Consider the following 14,756-nt stretch of genomic DNA (forward strand, 5'->3'; position numbering starts at 1 on the left):
AAAAAAAAAAAAAAAAAGAGTCAATGCCCGATCTCTGAATCTTAGCAGGTTTAGGTCTGGTTAGTACTTGGATGAGAGACCGCCAAGGAATACCAGGTGCTTTAAGCTTTTGGAATTTTTTCACTTAGTATATAATAAATTTGGCAAAAAATAGAGTCAATGCCCGATCTCTGAATATAAGCAGGTTTGGGCCAGGTTAGTACATGGATGGGAGACTGCCTGGGAATACCAGGTGCTTTAAATTTTTGGATATTTTTCACGAATTATATAATAATCTTGCAAAAAAAAAAAAAAGTCAATGCCCGATCTCTGAATCTTAGCAGGTTTAGGTCTGGTTAGTACTTGGATGAGAGACCGCCAAGGAATACCAGGTGCTTTAAGCTTTTGGAATTTTTTCACTTAGTATATAATAAATTTGGCAAAAAATAGAGTCAATGCCCGATCTCTGAATATAAGCAGGTTTGGGCCAGGTTAGTACATGGATGGGAGACTGCCTGGGAATACCAGGTGCTTTAAATTTTTGGATATTTTTCACGAATTATATAATAATCTTGCAAAAAAAAAAAAAAAAAAAGAGTCAATGCCCGATCTCTGAATCTTAGCAGGTTTAGGTCTGGTTAGTACTTGGATGAGAGACCGCCAAGGAATACCAGGTGCTTTAAGCTTTTGGAATTTTTTCACTTAGTATATAATAAATTTGGCAAAAAATAGAGTCAATGCCCGATCTCTGAATATAAGCAGGTTTGGGCCAGGTTAGTACTTGGATGAGAGACCGCCTAGGAATACCAGGTGCTTTAAGCTTTTGGGGTTTCTTTCCTACTTTTATAATGTACTGGCGAGTAGATTGGCTGATCTTTAAATAGCCTTCTCTTTGCAGCAGTCTTCGCTTATGGCCATACCAGCCTGGCTATGCCCGATCTTGTCTGATCTCGTAAGCTAAGCAGGTTTGGGCCTGGTTAGTGCCTGGATGGGAGACCGCCTGGGAATGCCAGGTACTGTAAGCTTTTTTGAAATTTTTCACTTAGTATATAATAATTTTGCCAAAAAATAGAGTCAATGCCCGATCTCTGAATATAAGCAGGTTTGCGCCAGGTTAGTACATGGATGGGAGACTGCCTGGGAATACCAGGTGCTTTAAATTTTTGGATATTTTTCACGAATTATATAATAATCTTGCAAAAAAAAAAAAAAGTCAATGCCCGATCTCTGAATCTTAGCAGGTTTAGGTCTGGTTAGTACTTGGATGAGAGACCGCCAAGGAATACCAGGTGCTTTAAGCTTTTGAATTTTTTCACTTAGTATATAATAAATTTGGCAAAAAATAGAGTCAATGCCCGATCTCTGAATATAAGCAGGTTTGGGCCAGGTTAGTACATGGATGGGAGACTGCCTGGGAATACCAGGTGCTTTAAATTTTTGGATATTTTTCACGAATTATATAATAATCTTGCAAAAAAAAAAAAAAAAAAAGAGTCAATGCCCGATCTCTGAATCTTAGCAGGTTTAGGTCTGGTTAGTACTTGGATGAGAGACCGCCAAGGAATACCAGGTGCTTTAAGCTTTTGGAATTTTTTCACTTAGTATATAATAAATTTGGCAAAAAATAGAGTCAATGCCCGATCTCTGAATATAAGCAGGTTTGGGCCAGGTTAGTACTTGGATGAGAGACCGCCTAGGAATACCAGGTGCTTTAAGCTTTTGGGGTTTCTTTCCTACTTTTATAATGTACTGGCGAGTAGATTGGCTGATCTTTAAATAGCCTTCTCTTTGCAGCAGTCTTCGCTTATGGCCATACCAGCCTGGCTATGCCCGATCTTGTCTGATCTCGTAAGCTAAGCAGGTTTGGGCCTGGTTAGTGCCTGGATGGGAGACCGCCTGGGAATACCAGGTACTGTAAGCTTTTTTGAAATTTTTCACTTAGTATATAATAATTTTGCCAAAAAATAGAGTCAATGCCCGATCTCTGAATATAAGCAGGTTTGCGCCAGGTTAGTACATGGATGGGAGACTGCCTGGGAATATCAGGTGCTTTAAATTTTTGGATATTTTTCACGAATTATATAATAATCTTGCAAAAAAAAAAAAAAGAGTCAATGCCCGATCTCTGAATCTTAGCAGGTTTAGGTCTGGTTAGTACTTGGATGAGAGACCGCCAAGGAATACCAGGTGCTTTAAGCTTTTGGAATTTTTTCACTTAGTATATAATAAATTTGGCAAAAAATAGAGTCAATGCCCGATCTCTGAATATAAGCAGGTTTGGGCCAGGTTAGTACATGGATGGGAGACTGCCTGGGAATACCAGGTGCTTTAAATTTTTGGATATTTTTCACGAATTATATAATAATCTGGCAAAAAAAAAAAAAAAAAAGAGTCAATGCCCGATCTCTGAATCTTAGCAGGTTTAGGTCTGGTTAGTACTTGGATGAGAGACCGCCAAGGAATACCAGGTGCTTTAAGCTTTTGGAATTTTTTCACTTAGTATATAATAAATTTGGCAAAAAATAGAGTCAATGCCCGATCTCTGAATATAAGCAGGTTTGGGCCAGGTTAGTACATGGATGGGAGACTGCCTGGGAATACCAGGTGCTTTAAATTTTTGGATATTTTTCACAAATTATATAATAATCTTGCAAAAAAAAAAAAAAAATAGAGTCAATGCCCGATCTCTGAATCTTAGCAGGTTTAGGTCTGGTTAGTACTTGGATGAGAGACCGCCTAGGAATACCAGGTGCTTTAAGCTTTTGGGGTTTCTTTCCTACTTTTATAATGTACTGGCGAGTAGATTGGCTGATCTTTAAATAGCCTTCTCTTTGCAGCAGTCTTCGCTTATGGCCATACCAGCCTGGCTATGCCCGATCTTGTCTGATCTCGTAAGCTAAGCAGGTTTGGGCCTGGTTAGTGCCTGGATGGGAGACCGCCTGGGAATACCAGGTACTGTAAGCTTTTTTGAAATTTTTCACTTAGTATATAATAATTTTGCCAAAAAATAGAGTCAATGCCCGATCTCTGAATATAAGCAGGTTTGCGCCAGGTTAGTACATGGATGGGAGACTGCCTGGGAATACCAGGTGCTTTAAATTTTTGGATATTTTTCACGAATTATATAATAATCTTGCAAAAAAAAAAAAAAAAGAGTCAATGCCCGATCTCTGAATCTTAGCAGGTTTAGGTCTGGTTAGTACTTGGATGAGAGACCGCCAAGGAATACCAGGTGCTTTAAGCTTTTGGAATTTTTTCACTTAGTATATAATAAATTTGGCAAAAAATAGAGTCAATGCCCGATCTCTGAATATAAGCAGGTTTGGGCCAGGTTAGTACATGGATGGGAGACTGCCTGGGAATACCAGGTGCTTTAAATTTTTGGATATTTTTCACAAATTATATAATAATCTTGCAAAAAAAAAAAAAATAGAGTCAATGCCCGATCTCTGAATCTTAGCAGGTTTAGGTCTGGTTAGTACTTGGATGAGAGACCGCCTGGAATACCAGGTGCTTTAAGCTTTTGGGGTTTCTTTCCTACTTTTATAATGTACTGGCGAGTAGATTGGCTGATCTTTAAATAGCCTTCTCTTTGCAGCAGTCTTCGCTTATGGCCATACCAGCCTGGCTATGCCCGATCTTGTCTGATCTCGTAAGCTAAGCAGGTTTGGGCCTGGTTAGTGCCTGGATGGGAGACCGCCTGGGAATACCAGGTACTCTAAGTTTTTTGAAATTTTTCACTTAGTATATAATAATTTTGCCAAAAAATAGAGTCAATGCCCGATCTCTGAATATAAGCAGGTTTGCGCCAGGTTAGTACATGGATGGGAGACTGCCTGGGAATACCAGGTGCTTTAAATTTTGGATATTTTTCACGAATTATATAATAATCTTGCAAAAAAAAAAAAAAGAGTCAATGCCCGATCTCTGAATCTTAGCAGGTTTAGGTCTGGTTAGTACTTGGATGAGAGACCGCCAAGGAATACCAGGTGCTTTAAGCTTTTGGAATTTTTTCACTTAGTATATAATAAATTTGGCAAAAAATAGAGTCAATGCCCGATCTCTGAATATAAGCAGGTTTGGGCCAGGTTAGTACTTGGATGAGAGACCGCCTAGGAATACCAGGTGCTTTAAGCTTTTGGGGTTTCTTTCCTACTTTTATAATGTACTGGCGAGTAGATTGGCTGATCTTTAAATAGCCTTCTCTTTGCAGCAGTCTTCGCTTATGGCCATACCAGCCTGGCTATGCCCGATCTTGTCTGATCTCGGAAGCTAAGCAGGTTTGGGCCTGGTTAGTGCCTGGATGGGAGACCGCCTGGGAATACCAGGTACTGTAAGCTTTTTTGAAATTTTTCACTTAGTATATAATAATTTTGCCAAAAAATAGAGTCAATGCCCGATCTCTGAATATAAGCAGGTTTGCGCCAGGTTAGTACATGGATGGGAGACTGCCTGGGAATACCAGGTGCTTTAAATTTTTGGATATTTTTCACGAATTATATAATAATCTTGCAAAAAAAAAAAAAAAAAAGAGTCAATGCCCGATCTCTGAATCTTAGCAGGTTTAGGTCTGGTTAGTACTTGGATGAGAGACCGCCAAGGAATACCAGGTGCTTTAAGCTTTTGGAATTTTTTCACTTAGTATATAATAAATTTGGCAAAAAATAGAGTCAATGCCCGATCTCTGAATATAAGCAGGTTTGGGCCAGGTTAGTACTTGGATGAGAGACTGCCTGGGAATACCAGGTGCTTTAAGCTTTTGGGGTTTCTTTCCTACTTTATAATGTACTGGCGAGTAGATTGGCTGATCTTTAAATAGCCTTCTCTTTGCAGCAGTCTTCGCTTATGGCCATACCAGCCTGGCTATGCCCGATCTTGTCTGATCTCGTAAGCTAAGCAGGTTTGGGCCTGGTTAGTGCCTGGATGGGAGACCGCCTGGGAATACCAGGTACTTAAGTTTTTTGAAATTTTTCACTTAGTATATAATAATTTTGCCAAAAAATAGAGTCAATGCCCGATCTCTGAATATAAGCAGGTTTGCGCCAGGTTAGTACATGGATGGGAGACTGCCTGGGAATACCAGGTGCTTTAAATTTTTGGATATTTTTCACGAATTATATAATAATCTTGCAAAAAAAAAAAAAAAAGTCAATGCCCGATCTCTGAATCTTAGCAGGTTTAGGTCTGGTTAGTACTTGGATGAGAGACCGCCAAGGAATACCAGGTGCTTTAAGCTTTTGGAATTTTTTCACTTAGTATATAATAAATTTGGCAAAAAATAGAGTCAATGCCCGATCTCTGAATATAAGCAGGTTTGGGCCAGGTTAGTACTTGGATGAGAGACCGCCTAGGAATACCAGGTGCTTTAAGCTTTTGGGGTTTCTTTCCTACTTTTATAATGTACTGGCGAGTAGATTGGCTGATCTTTAAATAGCCTTCTCTTTGCAGCAGTCTTCGCTTATGGCCATACCAGCCTGGCTATGCCCGATCTTGTCTGATCTCGGAAGCTAAGCAGGTTTGGGCCTGGTTAGTGCCTGGATGGGAGACCGCCTGGGAATACCAGGTACTGTAAGCTTTTTTGAAATTTTTCACTTAGTATATAATAATTTTGCCAAAAAATAGAGTCAATGCCCGATCTCTGAATATAAGCAGGTTTGCGCCAGGTTAGTACATGGATGGGAGACTGCCTGGGAATATCAGGTGCTTTAAATTTTTGGATATTTTTCACGAATTATATAATAATCTTGCAAAAAAAAAAAAAAAAAAGAGTCAATGCCCGATCTCTGAATCTTAGCAGGTTTAGGTCTGGTTAGTACTTGGATGAGAGACCGCCAAGGAATACCAGGTGCTTTAAGCTTTTGGAATTTTTTCACTTAGTATATAATAAATTTGGCAAAAAATAGAGTCAATGCCCGATCTCTGAATATAAGCAGGTTTGGGCCAGGTTAGTACATGGATGGGAGACTGCCTGGGAATACCAGGTGCTTTAAATTTTTGGATATTTTTCACGAATTATATAATAATCTTGCAAAAAAAAAAAAAAAGAGTCAATGCCCGATCTCTGAATCTTAGCAGGTTTAGGTCTGGTTAGTACTTGGATGAGAGACCGCCAAGGAATACCAGGTGCTTTAAGCTTTTGGAATTTTTTCACTTAGTATATAATAAATTTGGCAAAAAATAGAGTCAATGCCCGATCTCTGAATATAAGCAGGTTTGGGCCAGGTTAGTACATGGATGGGAGACTGCCTGGGAATACCAGGTGCTTTAAATTTTTGGATATTTTTCACGAATTATATAATAATCTTGCAAAAAAAAAAAAAAAAAAAAGTCAATGCCCGATCTCTGAATCTTAGCAGGTTTAGGTCTGGTTAGTACTTGGATGAGAGACCGCCAAGGAATACCAGGTGCTTTAAGCTTTTGGAATTTTTTCACTTAGTATATAATAAATTTGGCAAAAAATAGAGTCAATGCCCGATCTCTGAATATAAGCAGGTTTGGGCCAGGTTAGTACTTGGATGAGAGACCGCCTAGGAATACCAGGTGCTTTAAGCTTTTGGGGTTTCTTTCCTACTTTTATAATGTACTGGCGAGTAGATTGGCTGATCTTTAAATAGCCTTCTCTTTGCAGCAGTCTTCGCTTATGGCCATACCAGCCTGGCTATGCCCGATCTTGTCTGATCTCGTAAGCTAAGCAGGTTTGGGCCTGGTTAGTGCCTGGATGGGAGACCGCCTGGGAATGCCAGGTACTGTAAGCTTTTTTGAAATTTTTCACTTAGTATATAATAATTTTGCCAAAAAATAGAGTCAATGCCCGATCTCTGAATATAAGCAGGTTTGCGCCAGGTTAGTACATGGATGGGAGACTGCCTGGGAATACCAGGTGCTTTAAATTTTTGGATATTTTTCACGAATTATATAATAATCTTGCAAAAAAAAAAAAAAAGAGTCAATGCCCGATCTCTGAATCTTAGCAGGTTTAGGTCTGGTTAGTACTTGGATGAGAGACCGCCAAGGAATACCAGGTGCTTTAAGCTTTTGGAATTTTTTCACTTAGTATATAATAAATTTGGCAAAAAATAGAGTCAATGCCCGATCTCTGAATATAAGCAGGTTTGGGCCAGGTTAGTACATGGATGGGAGACTGCCTGGGAATACCAGGTGCTTTAAATTTTTGGATATTTTTCACGAATTATATAATAATCTTGCAAAAAAAAAAAAAAAAAAAAGAGTCAATGCCCGATCTCTGAATCTTAGCAGGTTTAGGTCTGGTTAGTACTTGGATGAGAGACCGCCAAGGAATACCAGGTGCTTTAAGCTTTTGGAATTTTTTCACTTAGTATATAATAAATTTGGCAAAAAATAGAGTCAATGCCCGATCTCTGAATATAAGCAGGTTTGGGCCAGGTTAGTACTTGGATGAGAGACCGCCTAGGAATACCAGGTGCTTTAAGCTTTTGGGGTTTCTTTCCTACTTTTATAATGTACTGGCGAGTAGATTGGCTGATCTTTAAATAGCCTTCTCTTTGCAGCAGTCTTCGCTTATGGCCATACCAGCCTGGCTATGCCCGATCTTGTCTGATCTCGGAAGCTAAGCAGGTTTGGGCCTGGTTAGTGCCTGGATGGGAGACCGCCTGGGAATACCAGGTACTGTAAGCTTTTTTGAAATTTTTCACTTAGTATATAATAATTTTGCCAAAAAATAGAGTCAATGCCCGATCTCTGAATATAAGCAGGTTTGCGCCAGGTTAGTACATGGATGGGAGACTGCCTGGGAATATCAGGTGCTTTAAATTTTTGGATATTTTTCACGAATTATATAATAATCTTGCAAAAAAAAAAAAAAAGAGTCAATGCCCGATCTCTGAATCTTAGCAGGTTTAGGTCTGGTTAGTACTTGGATGAGAGACCGCCAAGGAATACCAGGTGCTTTAAGCTTTTGGAATTTTTTCACTTAGTATATAATAAATTTGGCAAAAAATAGAGTCAATGCCCGATCTCTGAATATAAGCAGGTTTGGGCCAGGTTAGTACATGGATGGGAGACTGCCTGGGAATACCAGGTGCTTTAAATTTTTGGATATTTTTCACGAATTATATAATAATCTGGCAAAAAAAAAAAAAAAAAAGAGTCAATGCCCGATCTCTGAATCTTAGCAGGTTTAGGTCTGGTTAGTACTTGGATGAGAGACCGCCAAGGAATACCAGGTGCTTTAAGCTTTTGGAATTTTTTCACTTAGTATATAATAAATTTGGCAAAAAATAGAGTCAGTGCCCGATCTCTGAATATAAGCAGGTTTGGGCCAGGTTAGTACATGGATGGGAGACTGCCTGGGAATACCAGGTGCTTTAAATTTTTGGATATTTTTCACAAATTATATAATAATCTTGCAAAAAAAAAAAAAAATAGAGTCAATGCCCGATCTCTGAATCTTAGCAGGTTTAGGTCTGGTTAGTACTTGGATGAGAGACCGCCTAGGAATACCAGGTGCTTTAAGCTTTTGGGGTTTCTTTCCTACTTTTATAATGTACTGGCGAGTAGATTGGCTGATCTTTAAATAGCCTTCTCTTTGCAGCAGTCTTCGCTTATGGCCATACCAGCCTGGCTATGCCCGATCTTGTCTGATCTCGTAAGCTAAGCAGGTTTGGGCCTGGTTAGTGCCTGGATGGGAGACCGCCTGGGAATACCAGGTACTGTAAGCTTTTTTGAAATTTTTCACTTAGTATATAATAATTTTGCCAAAAAATAGAGTCAATGCCCGATCTCTGAATATAAGCAGGTTTGCGCCAGGTTAGTACATGGATGGGAGACTGCCTGGGAATACCAGGTGCTTTAAATGTTTGGATATTTTTCACGAATTATATAATAATCTTGCAAAAAAAAAAAAAAAAGAGTCAATGCCCGATCTCTGAATCTTAGCAGGTTTAGGTCTGGTTAGTACTTGGATGAGAGACCGCCAAGGAATACCAGGTGCTTTAAGCTTTTGGAATTTTTTCACTTAGTATATAATAAATTTGGCAAAAAATAGAGTCAATGCCCGATCTCTGAATATAAGCAGGTTTGGGCCAGGTTAGTACATGGATGGGAGACTGCCTGGGAATACCAGGTGCTTTAAATTTTTGGATATTTTTCACGAATTATATAATAATCTGGCAAAAAAAAAAAAAAAAAGAGTCAATGCCCGATCTCTGAATCTTAGCAGGTTTAGGTCTGGTTAGTACTTGGATGAGAGACCGCCAAGGAATACCAGGTGCTTTAAGCTTTTGGAATTTTTTCACTTAGTATATAATAAATTTGGCAAAAAATAGAGTCAATGCCCGATCTCTGAATATAAGCAGGTTTGGGCCAGGTTAGTACATGGATGGGAGACTGCCTGGGAATACCAGGTGCTTTAAATTTTTGGATATTTTTCACAAATTATATAATAATCTTGCAAAAAAAAAAAAAAATAGAGTCAATGCCCGATCTCTGAATCTTAGCAGGTTTAGGTCTGGTTAGTACTTGGATGAGAGACCGCCTGGAATACCAGGTGCTTTAAGCTTTTGGGGTTTCTTTCCTACTTTTATAATGTACTGGCGAGTAGATTGGCTGATCTTTAAATAGCCTTCTCTTTGCAGCAGTCTTCGCTTATGGCCATACCAGCCTGGCTATGCCCGATCTTGTCTGATCTCGTAAGCTAAGCAGGTTTGGGCCTGGTTAGTGCCTGGATGGGAGACCGCCTGGGAATACCAGGTACTCTAAGTTTTTTGAAATTTTTCACTTAGTATATAATAATTTTGCCAAAAAATAGAGTCAATGCCCGATCTCTGAATATAAGCAGGTTTGCGCCAGGTTAGTACATGGATGGGAGACTGCCTGGGAATACCAGGTGCTTTAAATGTTTGGATATTTTTCACGAATTATATAATAATCTTGCAAAAAAAAAAAAAAGAGTCAATGCCCGATCTCTGAATCTTAGCAGGTTTAGGTCTGGTTAGTACTTGGATGAGAGACCGCCAAGGAATACCAGGTGCTTTAAGCTTTTGGAATTTTTTCACTTAGTATATAATAAATTTGGCAAAAAATAGAGTCAATGCCCGATCTCTGAATATAAGCAGGTTTGGGCCAGGTTAGTAATTGGATGAGAGACCGCCTAGGAATACCAGGTGCTTTAAGCTTTTGGGGTTTCTTTCCTACTTTTATAATGTACTGGCGAGTAGATTGGCTGATCTTTAAATAGCCTTCTCTTTGCAGCAGTCTTCGCTTATGGCCATACCAGCCTGGCTATGCCCGATCTTGTCTGATCTCGGAAGCTAAGCAGGTTTGGGCCTGGTTAGTGCCTGGATGGGAGACCGCCTGGGAATACCAGGTACTGTAAGCTTTTTTGAAATTTTTCACTTAGTATATAATAATTTTGCCAAAAAATAGAGTCAATGCCCGATCTCTGAATATAAGCAGGTTTGCGCCAGGTTAGTACATGGATGGGAGACTGCCTGGGAATACCAGGTGCTTTAAATTTTTGGATATTTTTCACGAATTATATAATAATCTTGCAAAAAAAAAAAAAAAAGAGTCAATGCCCGATCTCTGAATCTTAGCAGGTTTAGGTCTGGTTAGTACTTGGATGAGAGACCGCCAAGGAATACCAGGTGCTTTAAGCTTTTGGAATTTTTTCACTTAGTATATAATAAATTTGGCAAAAAATAGAGTCAATGCCCGATCTCTGAATATAAGCAGGTTTGGGCCAGGTTAGTACTTGGATGAGAGACTGCCTGGGAATACCAGGTGCTTTAAGCTTTTGGGGTTTCTTTCCTACTTTTATAATGTACTGGCGAGTAGATTGGCTGATCTTTAAATAGCCTTCTCTTTGCAGCAGTCTTCGCTTATGGCCATACCAGCCTGGCTATGCCCGATCTTGTCTGATCTCGTAAGCTAAGCAGGTTTGGGCCTGGTTAGTGCCTGGATGGGAGACCGCCTGGGAATACCAGGTACTCTAAGTTTTTTGAAATTTTTCACTTAGTATATAATAATTTTGCCAAAAAATAGAGTCAATGCCCGATCTCTGAATATAAGCAGGTTTGCGCCAGGTTAGTACATGGATGGGAGACTGCCTGGGAATACCAGGTGCTTTAAATGTTTGGATATTTTTCACGAATTATATAATAATCTTGCAAAAAAAAAAAAAGAGTCAATGCCCGATCTCTGAATCTTAGCAGGTTTAGGTCTGGTTAGTACTTGGATGAGAGACCGCCAAGGAATACCAGGTGCTTTAAGCTTTTGGAATTTTTTCACTTAGTATATAATAAATTTGGCAAAAAATAGAGTCAATGCCCGATCTCTGAATATAAGCAGGTTTGGGCCAGGTTAGTAATTGGATGAGAGACCGCCTAGGAATACCAGGTGCTTTAAGCTTTTGGGGTTTCTTTCCTACTTTTATAATGTACTGGCGAGTAGATTGGCTGATCTTTAAATAGCCTTCTCTTTGCAGCAGTCTTCGCTTATGGCCATACCAGCCTGGCTATGCCCGATCTTGTCTGATCTCGGAAGCTAAGCAGGTTTGGGCCTGGTTAGTGCCTGGATGGGAGACCGCCTGGGAATACCAGGTACTGTAAGCTTTTTTGAAATTTTTCACTTAGTATATAATAATTTTGCCAAAAAATAGAGTCAATGCCCGATCTCTGAATATAAGCAGGTTTGCGCCAGGTTAGTACATGGATGGGAGACTGCCTGGGAATACCAGGTGCTTTAAATTTTTGGATATTTTTCACGAATTATATAATAATCTTGCAAAAAAAAAAAAAAAAAAGAGTCAATGCCCGATCTCTGAATCTTAGCAGGTTTAGGTCTGGTTAGTACTTGGATGAGAGACCGCCAAGGAATACCAGGTGCTTTAAGCTTTTGGAATTTTTTCACTTAGTATATAATAAATTTGGCAAAAAATAGAGTCAATGCCCGATCTCTGAATATAAGCAGGTTTGGGCCAGGTTAGTACATGGATGGGAGACTGCCTGGGAATACCAGGTGCTTTAAATTTTTGGATATTTTTCACGAATTATATAATAATCTTGCAAAAAAAAAAAAAAAGAGTCAATGCCCGATCTCTGAATCTTAGCAGGTTTAGGTCTGGTTAGTACTTGGATGAGAGACCGCCAAGGAATACCAGGTGCTTTAAGCTTTTGGAATTTTTTCACTTAGTATATAATAAATTTGGCAAAAAATAGAGTCAATGCCCGATCTCTGAATATAAGCAGGTTTGGGCCAGGTTAGTACATGGATGGGAGACTGCCTGGGAATACCAGGTGCTTTAAATTTTTGGATATTTTTCACGAATTATATAATAATCTTGCAAAAAAAAAAAAAAAAAAAAAAGAGTCAATGCCCGATCTCTGAATATAAGCAGGTTTGGGCCAGGTTAGTACATGGATGGGAGACTGCCTGGGAATACCAGGTGCTTTAATTTTTGGATATTTTTTCACGAATTATATATAATAATCTGGCAAAAAAAAAAAAAAAAAGAGTCAATGCCCGATCTCTGAATCTTAGCAGGTTTGTCTGGTTAGTACTTGGATGAGAGACCGCCAAGAATACCAGGTGCTTTAAGCTTTTGGAATTTTTTCACTTAGTATATAATAAATTTGGCAAAAAATAGAGTCAATGCCCGATCTCTGAATATAAGCAGGTTTGGGCCAGGTTAGTACATGGATGGGAGACTGCCTGGGAATACCAGGTGCTTTAAATTTTTGGATATTTTTCACAAATTATATAATAATCTTGCAAAAAAAAAAAAAAATAGAGTCAATGCCCGATCTCTGAATCTTAGCAGGTTTAGGTCTGGTTAGTACTTGGATGAGAGACCGCCTAGGAATACCAGGTGCTTTAAGCTTTTGGGGTTTCTTTCCTACTTTTATAATGTACTGGCGAGTAGATTGGCTGATCTTTAAATAGCCTTCTCTTTGCAGCAGTCTTCGCTTATGGCCATACCAGCCTGGCTATGCCTGATCTTGTCTGATCTCGTAAGCTAAGCAGGTTTGGGCCTGGTTAGTGCCTGGATGGGAGACCGCCTGGGAATGCCAGGTACTGTAAGCTTTTTTGAAATTTTTCACTTAGTATATAATAATTTTGCCAAAAAATAGAGTCAATGCCCGATCTCTGAATATAAGCAGGTTTGCGCCAGGTTAGTACATGGATGGGAGACTGCCTGGGAATACCAGGTGCTTTAAATGTTTGGATATTTTTCACGAATTATATAATAATCTTGCAAAAAAAAAAAAAAAAAGAGTCAATGCCCGATCTCTGAATCTTAGCAGGTTTAGGTCTGGTTAGTACTTGGATGAGAGACCGCCAAGGAATACCAGGTGCTTTAAGCTTTTGGAATTTTTTCACTTAGTATATAATAAATTTGGCAAAAAATAGAGTCAATGCCCGATCTCTGAATATAAGCAGGTTTGGGCCAGGTTAGTACATGGATGGGAGACTGCCTGGGAATACCAGGTGCTTTAAATTTTTGGATATTTTTCACGAATTATATAATAATCTGGCAAAAAAAAAAAAAAAAAAAGAGTCAATGCCCGATCTCTGAATCTTAGCAGGTTTAGGTCTGGTTAGTACTTGGATGAGAGACCGCCAAGGAATACCAGGTGCTTTAAGCTTTTGGAATTTTTTCACTTAGTATATAATAAATTTGGCAAAAAATAGAGTCAGTGCCCGATCTCTGAATATTAGCAGGTTTAGGTCTTGTTAGTACTTGGATGAGAGATGCCTGGGAATACCAGGTGCTTAAAGCTTTTGGGGTTTTCTTTCCTACTCTTATAATGTACTGGCGAGTAGATTGGCTGATCTTTAAATAGCCTTCTCTTTGCAGCAGTCTTCGCTTATGGCCATACCAGCCTGGCTATGCCCGATCTTGTCTGATCTCGTAAGCTAAGCAGGTTTGGGCCTGGTTAGTGCCTGGATGGGAGACCGCCTGGAATACCAGGTACTCTAAGTTTTTTTGAAATTTTTCACTTAGTATATAATAATTTTGCCAAAAATAGAGTCAATGCCCGATCTCTGAATATAAGCAGGTTTGCGCCAGGTTAGTACATGGATGGGAGACTGCCTGGGAATACCAGGTGCTTTAAATGTTTGGATATTTTTCACGAATTATATAATAATCTTGCAAAAAAAAAAAAAAAGAGTCAATGCCCGATCTCTGAATCTTAGCAGGTTTAGATCTGGTTAGTACTTGGATGAGAGACCGCCAAGGAATACCAGGTGCTTTAAGCTTTTGGAATTTTTTCACTTAGTATATAATAAATTTGGCAAAAAATAGAGTCAATGCCCGATCTCTGAATATAAGCAGGTTTGGGCCAGGTTAGTAATTGGATGAGAGACCGCCTAGGAATACCAGGTGCTTTAAGATTTTGGGGTTTCTTCCTACTTTTATAATGTACTGGCGAGTAGATTGGCTGATCTTTAAATAGCCTTCTCTTTGCAGCAGTCTTCGCTTATGGCCATACCAGCCTGGCTATGCCCGATCTTGTCTGATCTCGGAAAGCTAAGCAGGTTTGGGCCTGGTTAGTGCCTGGATGGGAGACCGCCTGGGAATACCAGGTACTGTAAAGCTTTTTGAAATTTTTCACTTAGTATATAATAATTTTGCCAAAAAATAGAGTCAATGCCCGATCTTCTGAATATAAGCAGGTTTGCGCCAGGTTAGTACATGGATGGGAGACTGCCTGGGAATATCAGGTGCTTTAAATTTTTGGATATTTTTCACGAATTATATAATAATCTTGCAAAAAAAAAAAAAAAAAAAGAGT

The 14,756-nt window shown here is 39.2% G+C and overlaps 5 non-coding genes and 12 pseudogenes across 5 annotated transcripts; all 17 read left to right on the plus strand.

Moving 5' to 3' along the window:
• The first annotated feature begins 885 nt into the window (after positions 1 to 885).
• Positions 886 to 1,004, plus strand: LOC113084056 (uncharacterized; annotated as a pseudogene).
• Positions 1,005 to 1,781: 777 nt separating this feature from the next.
• LOC113084047 (uncharacterized) lies at positions 1,782 to 1,900 on the plus strand (annotated as a pseudogene).
• Positions 1,901 to 2,824: 924 nt separating this feature from the next.
• Positions 2,825 to 2,943, plus strand: LOC113084048 (uncharacterized; annotated as a pseudogene).
• A 642-nt stretch (positions 2,944 to 3,585) lies between these two features.
• Positions 3,586 to 3,704, plus strand: LOC113084069 (uncharacterized; annotated as a pseudogene).
• Positions 3,705 to 4,200: 496 nt separating this feature from the next.
• On the plus strand, positions 4,201 to 4,319 carry LOC113084038 (5S ribosomal RNA). The gene has a single exon (XR_003283547.1). It is a non-coding gene; the product is annotated as a 5S ribosomal RNA (ribosomal RNA).
• Positions 4,320 to 4,820: 501 nt separating this feature from the next.
• Positions 4,821 to 4,938, plus strand: LOC113084073 (uncharacterized; annotated as a pseudogene).
• A 497-nt stretch (positions 4,939 to 5,435) lies between these two features.
• LOC113084039 (5S ribosomal RNA) lies at positions 5,436 to 5,554 on the plus strand. Its single transcript, XR_003283549.1, has one exon. It is a non-coding gene; the product is annotated as a 5S ribosomal RNA (ribosomal RNA).
• A 1,061-nt stretch (positions 5,555 to 6,615) lies between these two features.
• On the plus strand, positions 6,616 to 6,734 carry LOC113084057 (uncharacterized; annotated as a pseudogene).
• Positions 6,735 to 7,516: 782 nt separating this feature from the next.
• On the plus strand, positions 7,517 to 7,635 carry LOC113084040 (5S ribosomal RNA). Its single transcript, XR_003283550.1, has one exon. It is a non-coding gene; the product is annotated as a 5S ribosomal RNA (ribosomal RNA).
• Positions 7,636 to 8,559: 924 nt separating this feature from the next.
• Positions 8,560 to 8,678, plus strand: LOC113084050 (uncharacterized; annotated as a pseudogene).
• A 923-nt stretch (positions 8,679 to 9,601) lies between these two features.
• LOC113084070 (uncharacterized) lies at positions 9,602 to 9,720 on the plus strand (annotated as a pseudogene).
• Positions 9,721 to 10,217: 497 nt separating this feature from the next.
• On the plus strand, positions 10,218 to 10,336 carry LOC113084041 (5S ribosomal RNA). Its single transcript, XR_003283551.1, has one exon. It is a non-coding gene; the product is annotated as a 5S ribosomal RNA (ribosomal RNA).
• Positions 10,337 to 10,836: 500 nt separating this feature from the next.
• Positions 10,837 to 10,955, plus strand: LOC113084071 (uncharacterized; annotated as a pseudogene).
• A 496-nt stretch (positions 10,956 to 11,451) lies between these two features.
• Positions 11,452 to 11,570, plus strand: LOC113084042 (5S ribosomal RNA). Its single transcript, XR_003283552.1, has one exon. It is a non-coding gene; the product is annotated as a 5S ribosomal RNA (ribosomal RNA).
• Positions 11,571 to 12,922: 1,352 nt separating this feature from the next.
• Positions 12,923 to 13,041, plus strand: LOC113084060 (uncharacterized; annotated as a pseudogene).
• Positions 13,042 to 13,824: 783 nt separating this feature from the next.
• On the plus strand, positions 13,825 to 13,942 carry LOC113084074 (uncharacterized; annotated as a pseudogene).
• Positions 13,943 to 14,439: 497 nt separating this feature from the next.
• On the plus strand, positions 14,440 to 14,559 carry LOC113084072 (uncharacterized; annotated as a pseudogene).
• Positions 14,560 to 14,756: the final 197 nt, after the last annotated feature.

Source organism: Carassius auratus, unplaced genomic scaffold (genome assembly GCF_003368295.1).
Source record: "Carassius auratus strain Wakin unplaced genomic scaffold, ASM336829v1 scaf_tig00039690, whole genome shotgun sequence".
Lineage (NCBI taxonomy): Eukaryota > Metazoa > Chordata > Actinopteri > Cypriniformes > Cyprinidae > Carassius > Carassius auratus.